Below are 7,988 nucleotides of genomic sequence, written 5' to 3'. Positions count from 1 at the left end.
GCATGCCCAAACACATCACTCCCTTGTGCACTGTTCCGACGATGTTCGGGTATCCTTTCACTGCTCTCTTAGCTTACACGCCTATGAAACTCTGACCTTAACTCTTATTTCTTCTAGAGATATCATGTGAAACAATCAAATCCATATTTTAGAGAAGCATGACGGCGCTACGGGATCTGGCAAACATCTTGCACACTTGTATAACCTTGTAAGTATATGTCCTCCGGTACAACATCAAGGTCGATTCCTCTTATTTGATCAACCATTCGCCGTGTCAAAAATGCAGAGGGGGATGCAAGGAGCACAAGGCCTGAACATCGAAGCAAGTGGTAACATGGACTTGTACATGGAACATCCCAAGCGCAAGAAGAGCTGCAGTGAGCTTGTACAACGAGCTAGCGTAAGTCCCTGCATTTCATTTAATTCGTACTGGCATTCGTGTATGATTTGTGTGCAGTGGCTGATCCACGAATTCAAGTTACCAGGGGCGAACATTTATCTTAAAAAATACGAAGGCACCTGCACTCCAGAAATCAACATAACTTGAGAAATGTGAAGCTACATGCACTTTGAAAACCAGCTAATGATCCAAAGTAGTTCAGATTATAAACACTAAATGATGCAAGCACCAAAAAACACAAAATGCAACATGGTGTACAAGGACTACAAACATGGTATGTGCCTGCTTGAATTATTCGTTCTCTCGCTGAAAATATCGAAGTGTAATTGCACGTATAACCAGTGCGCACACTGCATATCAATATATCTATCCTTACAAGTATGCCAATAGTTTCAAACAACAGATTAGAATAGTATTTATGCTATGTTGTCATGATATGGGGACTTTCTGGTAGATGGCCTCGACGTTTCCTCAAGCTATAAAAATGCACTATAATTTGCTTGTCATCAATGCCTGCAAATCTCTCTCTCTCTATCAACATAGTAGATAATTATTAGACACTAAATCCTTCAATGAGCTTGCAAAATGCTTGCATTGGATCCCTCATTAGACACTATATGTTCATCACCAGGAGCATGTAAAATGTTTGCGTCAAATCCTTCATCAGCAGTCTGTTCATTAGACACTTCAGGCTGAAGAACAACATGAGCTTGTATGTTTGCACCAGAAACTTGATTAGATACATCAGATTCAGTCAGTTCAGTATTGATTGGGGGAGTTATAAAATAAGTAGAAATTGGTTTCATTTTCTCATAGATTCCCTACAAACAAGCAGTTTTACAACACCGTCAGGTTTAACTATTGGCCAGAAATTGAAGAGTTGAATTAGATATAATCAGGGATGTGATGTACCTGCTTGTTGCGCATGCTACTCTTGCAAGCTACGACTGTCCGTTTGCGCAAGCTCGATGACATGCCCGTGCTGTCGCCGCTGCCTCCCACGCAGGCAACACCCAGGGTTGGATCTTCATCTTCTTGTCCTTCCGTTCGCTTGAAGCCCGGCGACTGCCCTCCAACGAGGGCACGAGGAAGTGCTGTGTCGGTCTGTCCAGCGGCTGCTAGGTTAGGAGCGAACCAGACTGGAGGCTGGAGCGAATGAATTGGGATTTTCTTGGTGTCGATCGATATGGGAGGCGCTCGTTTGGGCCGCGAGCCTGCTATAGGGCCTGCCTTGTACTTATGTTATTGGCCCATCCAAATTGAAACATTTTTCTTCATTTCTTACATTGCCTGCTCGTGCGTTGGGACGAACAAAACTAGCATGGGCCAACCTGGACGACTCACACTAGGTGCACACTTTCCAGCCACCTGAGGCGGCCGCCCATACCAGCCCCTATGGTGGCGTCGCCCCTTTTTGCCTGTATGATTGGATAGTGAAAAATATTCCAGTGGCGCTTTTGATTTACCCACAGAATGGTGGAATTGCTTGTTTCTATGAACTGAGTTCGCCAATAATGTGAAGGATGCTAGTCTTTTTATCCTATTGTAGATTGCTTAAATCTCGATATGCGAAAAGTAATCGCATGAAATATATAGTAAAAGCCAGTGGGATGTGTTTGGCTACAACTAGTCTGACTACACGTCCTCATATAACATATCAAGGACGCACCATCTTACCAGATTAACCATTCGACTTACCCACTAGTTTAGCCTCTAGAGCACCATCTTATCCAAGCAATTGATGCCATGGACTCCTTCGTACAACCTTCTAAGCGAAAAAGAAGTTGTACTGTGCCTATACAAAGAACTAGCATAAGTTCAGTTACCTGCTTCTCAGAATTTTAGTTAGCCACTTATTGCAAAATTGTTCAATTATGTTGCTTGGCTTAATTTAGTTTGCTACTGATTACATAACGGCACAGCCTGTTAATCATATTTTAGACTGCGCCTATCTATGTGTTTGATACTTACTATTAAGAATTACCTGTTTGCCTTAACTTAAATATCTACTTGTTTGTTTAACTGCTTTGCTGCTGCAACAGCGAGTTACAATGATGTTAATAACTACTTTTCAGCATCCAATTGAAACTCTTTAATTCCTTTTTTGTTTAACTGGTTTGCTACTATAACTCCTAGTTGAGATGTTTTGCTAACTTCAACTTTTCTAAATCCAATCAGAACTTTAATGGCAAAACATGTTAGCCCAAGATCAAAGAGCGAGGTCCCCATGGACGTTGCATCATCCCACAGCAGTGGCACCAGCCCAATCGTGCATTATGAATTGCCAACTGCTGATGCTTTAGAGGCTAAACTAGTGGTAGAAAGAGATTCTGCTTCTGCACTTAGAGATGAAGTTGACATGTTGAGGAAGCAAACAACACAATCACAAGCAGTACTCAAGACAACCATTAAATATTTGGTGGATTTCAAAACGAAGCAAGCTGAGACTAACCAGATTGTTAAGGTCCTGAAGGAAAAAAGGAAATTAAATTCCTACTTGGTAAATCATAGGTGAAATGCTCTTTCCATAGTGTTGTCTATTCATGTAATCAATCAAACCATTTGTTTTAGAGATCATGTAATAATTGTTTTTTTGTTTGTAATTTTATTTGAGCACAAGTCTGTATTAATTGATAAGACTCGGAGACATTTCATTTGGATTGCTGTGCCAGACCTACAAATATGCCAATCGGGCTGAATGTGCATTCAGCAATAGTAGTATAGCTGGACCATAAGTGGCACGCATCGGAAAGGGCCAAGGTGCTGGCTAAAAAAGGGATTCTATTGTAGCCAAAAAAAGTACAGCGGCCTGGCTTATGTATGTTAGTTGATATTATTGATCCATATACTCTATAAGTGTTCATATGTCTGTTAGTTCCGTACATTCTTGGTTGATTGACTCGGTATTTGAATCTAGATACATCGCTTGTGTACATATCTAAATGGGAGTACACATTATGCTGCGTGTGACATTTGAGTTGGACATGAAGTGTTCCAAATATTCAAATTCACCTTAAACTGGATTCTAGTTTCTGAATTTGAGCATCGGCATTTGTAAACCATATTCATATATGACAGTGGAATACATCTTTGTCGTCCTTTTGAAGATATATAAAAACACATAGAATGATTTATAAAGATTCATATAGGAATACAAAATGGATTCAAATTTAGTTGCCAGGGTAAACGTGGATGCTCATTGTCCCAAAATTCAAAAGAAACAGCAAAATGTCCACTCCCACATCGGCTGCCCGAAGCCAAGTGTTTGGGAGATGGTAATTACTGTCTACCCATTAGACGGACAATCCATCGGCCTGATTTCCACTGCTCTAAATAGGGGTAGGTTAGTAACTTCAATTAAACGTGACACAACCGCCTCTGAGCCCATTCCGACACGGTGGGTGTCAAACATGGGCGGCAAAACTAATTTGATTCAAGCTCGTCCGAAAGACCTCTGTTTCTCCCTCCATTCCCAATTCATACACGGTGGGCGGCAAAACACCCTCTCCGCGTCCGAAATAGATCTAGGCTAATATTTTAAATAGGGGCAGATGTGTAACTTCCATCATACATGACACAACCGCCCTACCTGTCAGCCCCGTTCATACATCATGGGCGGCAACCGTGGGCGGCAAAACACCCTCTCCTCGACCGAAATAGTTACCAGCAAATATTTGGGAGTTGCGAGATTACCGTCCTATCCCCAACCGACGAGACGTCCAAATTTGAAACGGGGGATAAGTTCGTAACTTTCCCATATTTTAGACATGCGCGTCCCAAAAACATTGTTCCCCGTACCTCTCCCTCCATTTTCCCATTCATACACCGTCCGGGCTAGAACACCCCATTCCCACACCAGCCTCCGTCCGCCACCCCATCCATCGCCGCCGTCCTCCACCACATCCATCGCCACCTTCCTCCACCATGCCGGAGCGCCTACCAAGACCGTGTCGTCCACTGCTAGAGATGGACGTTTCTCATCCATGGCGACGGACCAATAGCCTTGCATCGCGTCCTCCCGCTTCATCGGTGCCATCGTCCTCTTTGCCGGGGTCGCTCACATGACCTTCTCTTCCACCGCAACGGGACTTATCCCCCGATGCACCCGTCTACCATAGCAAATCTGCTTCAACGCCACCGACAACCATCGCACCCCCGATGCCTACACGGCGCCGCAAGAGAGGTGGTACTTCATATCTCCTCAACTTTTTGATCTCAACCAGAAAATAGATCTTAACTTGGATATTCTACTTTCTTTTCAGCTCTTAGAATTTAGTTCTTACTTCGAAGCAAACAATGGATGCTAAATATCATTTCTCCGTTTTGCAGATTCAAATCTGCCATGGCACAACCATAATACGGTTTAATTGATCATGCTTAGAGTTTAATTGATCATGTTGGTTCCGTGGTGGTTTCTTTAATAGAAATCACAGGGGAAACCCTCCTTTGCTAAAAAATATATGCTTAGATTTCCCCCTTTTATGATCATTATACGATCAGAATACATGCTTCGTGTCATAATAACACTGCTCCACCCATCAAGCTAAACAAGCTTAGTTGTTCAAATACGAATCTGATATTATTAAAACAGAGTTGTTTAATTAGTCAGCTAAATGTTCCTAAATTAGTTTCGAAAATGCATGTTCACCGCTCGGGTGTGTATCTTTGTGTGTGGTCTGGTCAGCACGGTTGGGGAGGTGAACTTTGCATATGCAGGGGTTTATAGGGAGACACTCTTCGAGTTGAAACCACAATGCATTCCATAGATAATCTGACTACTTTTTATGTTTTCATGAATCTCAGATTCTGAACAACATCATAATGATTATGAGATTGCGCGCATGAAAAGAATAAAGCAGAACAATGCCATGGCTGTCAAACTTGGCATTAAGGGACTGAAATAAAGTCTGGATGCAATGCAATGCAAACACTCTCCACCTACATCTTCATGCTCAGAATATGATCCGAAAAGTGATTCTGAGCTAGAGGGATACCTAAGTCAAATTAGCTCCCTAGTGGAGGAGTCAGAGGAAGATGCCCTATCTTATTCACTCATCAAGGTACTTGCTCTAACTTTCCAAGGTTACATTGCTCGCACATATCTTGCAACTGATGCTTTGCATTTCTTCTACTTCGTTGAACTTCCATTAGCTTAGTTTACACATCGTGTATGTGAATGCGCCCTGCCTATCCATTTTCAGTACATATTCCATCTGTCATCATACCATATTTATCCATTCAAATGCTGTTCGTGTATCAGACGTTCAAAAGGAAGAGGGCGATTGCTGATCGTGGAGGAGCACAAGCAAAGTATTTGGAAAAGGTAGTGGCACCTGATAAATCAAATAGCCCATTAGGTGTAGTTGCAATATCACCTGACCCACAAAATACCCCAACTCCAGCAGACTCTAGCCCTACTACACTCGTCATTTCTGATGCCCCAACTCAGCAGACCCCAACTGCAGCAAACAGTATGATTATGCCGGTTGACATAGCACCAGCTATACGACGCAAAACCACCATTCCAGCAAAGAGTACACCAAATCCAGTTGCCAAATCCCTTTTCGAACCAGGAAGAGCCCCAATTGCAGCAAATAGGACCCCTGTTCCATTTCTTCCCAGTTTAGAAGACAAAGCTTATGTTGTTGTCAGGAACTTTGTGCGCATCTTTCCTTCATGGAAAGATTATTCCGCAGACACAGAACAATTTCTAGTCTTCCTCCGCAACTTACGCGTAAGTAATGTACTAATGTTATTCATGGTCATAACTGCATATGTTTCTACTGACAGAAGACACAAGATTTCATTCTTTTAAATAAGCGAGGCGCAAACTGGATTGTGATGACGAGCAAGGGTTGGTTGCGCTTCTCAAGCACTCGTTGATGAAGTATTGTTCCTACCTGAGGCAAGCACACTTCAATGGCAAGCTTCTAAACGAAATTTCTGTAAAGTCTCCGGTGCTACATTTATCCGACGGTGACTGGAATAATCTTGTTACACATTGGTCTCGGCTGCAGCGTAAGGTACTGTCTATGATATCACATCACAATTTGAACTACATTTCTGCATTTGCCTTAATGTCTCACTTGTACGAAAACTGTTAGCAGATGAACATTCGTTCTCAAGGGACCACATAATCTCGCAACTATATTGCACACAACATTACTCTTGTGAGTACCTCTTGCCCTGTATGACCATACTTACTTTCATAGCTGTTTGATTATGTAGCATCAATGGACATGTTAGCCTCGTTGTCGGTGTCAAAACCGGCGGATCTCGGGTAGGGGGTCCTGAACTGTGCGTCTAGGCCGGATGGTAACATGAGGCAAGAGACATGAAGTTTTACCCAGGTTCGGGCCCTCTCGATGGAGGTAAAACTTTATGTCCTGCTTGATTAATATTGATGATATGGGTAGTACAAGAGTAGATCTACCACGAGATCAAAGAGGCTAAACCCTAGAAGCTAGCCTATGGTATGATTATTGTTGTCTATATTATTCTACAGACTAAAACCCTCCGGTTTTTATAGACACCGGAGAGGGTTAGGGTTACACAAAGTCGGTTACAATGGTAGGAGATCTGAATATCCGTATCGCCAAGCTTGCCTTCCACGCCAAGGAAAGTCCCTTCCGGACACGGGACGAAGTCTTCAATCTTGTATCTTCATAGTCCAGGAGTCCGGGCGAAGGTATAGTCCAGCTATCCGAACACCCCCTAATCCAGGACTCCCTCAGTAGCCCCCGAACTAGGCTTTAATGACGATGAGTCCGGCACGCAGATTGTCTTCGGCATTGCAAGGCGGGTTCTCCCCCAAAGTCCGTGCACCTGTTGAATAAATTCCGGTTTTCTGTAGATGTTGCGCTCCTTGGCTTCTACGCCCAATAATTGCCGCTTCCCATGTGTCAATCAAATATGAAAAGTCTGAGTGCTTTTACATTCACACCCCTAGCCGCGTAAATGAGCTGCCCTATTTAAGGGGACGAGGATTTAGAGCCAAACCACATCTTCCCCCTTTCGCGAGTATTCATCAAAGCGCATCCGACAAAGGTCCATTCCACCATGGCAAGTCATCACAACTCCTCCCCTCGCCCTTCCAGCCCCAAGCCCGGGTACTGGGAGAGATGCTCCGTCCCGCATAGCGAGCTGGTGAAGCTCCAGACCAAGGGATTCCTCCCCCCAGCCTACATGATCCTTGTTTGAGCCGGTCTCGCCACTTATAACGACGGGAAGCAAGCGGAAGGTGCCCCCAATCCCTCCAAACGAGAGCGGGTGTGCCTCGTCCCTTATTTAATAAGGGGGCTCGGGTTTCCAATCCACCCATTTCTCCGAGGGATGCTGGAGTTCTATGGCCTCCAGCTACACAATCTCACGCCCGCCTCCGTATTGTATATTGCGGGCTTCGTAGCCCTCTACGAGCTGTTCTTGGGCGTCGAGGATCATTTTGGGTTATGGAAAAGGTTATTCTGCCTTGTGCCCCGTTCTAAGGAGGGTTGAATGTATCAAATGGGTAGAGCCGAAGTGTGGTGCATCGCTGGGACCGGATATCTGTCCGAAACCCCAAAGAAGGCGTCTGAAGACTGGCCCTCGG

Source organism: Triticum aestivum, chromosome 1A (assembly GCF_018294505.1).
Source record: "Triticum aestivum cultivar Chinese Spring chromosome 1A, IWGSC CS RefSeq v2.1, whole genome shotgun sequence".
Taxonomy (NCBI): Eukaryota; Viridiplantae; Streptophyta; class Magnoliopsida; order Poales; family Poaceae; genus Triticum; species Triticum aestivum.
Note: the sequence above shows the minus strand (reverse complement) of the source record.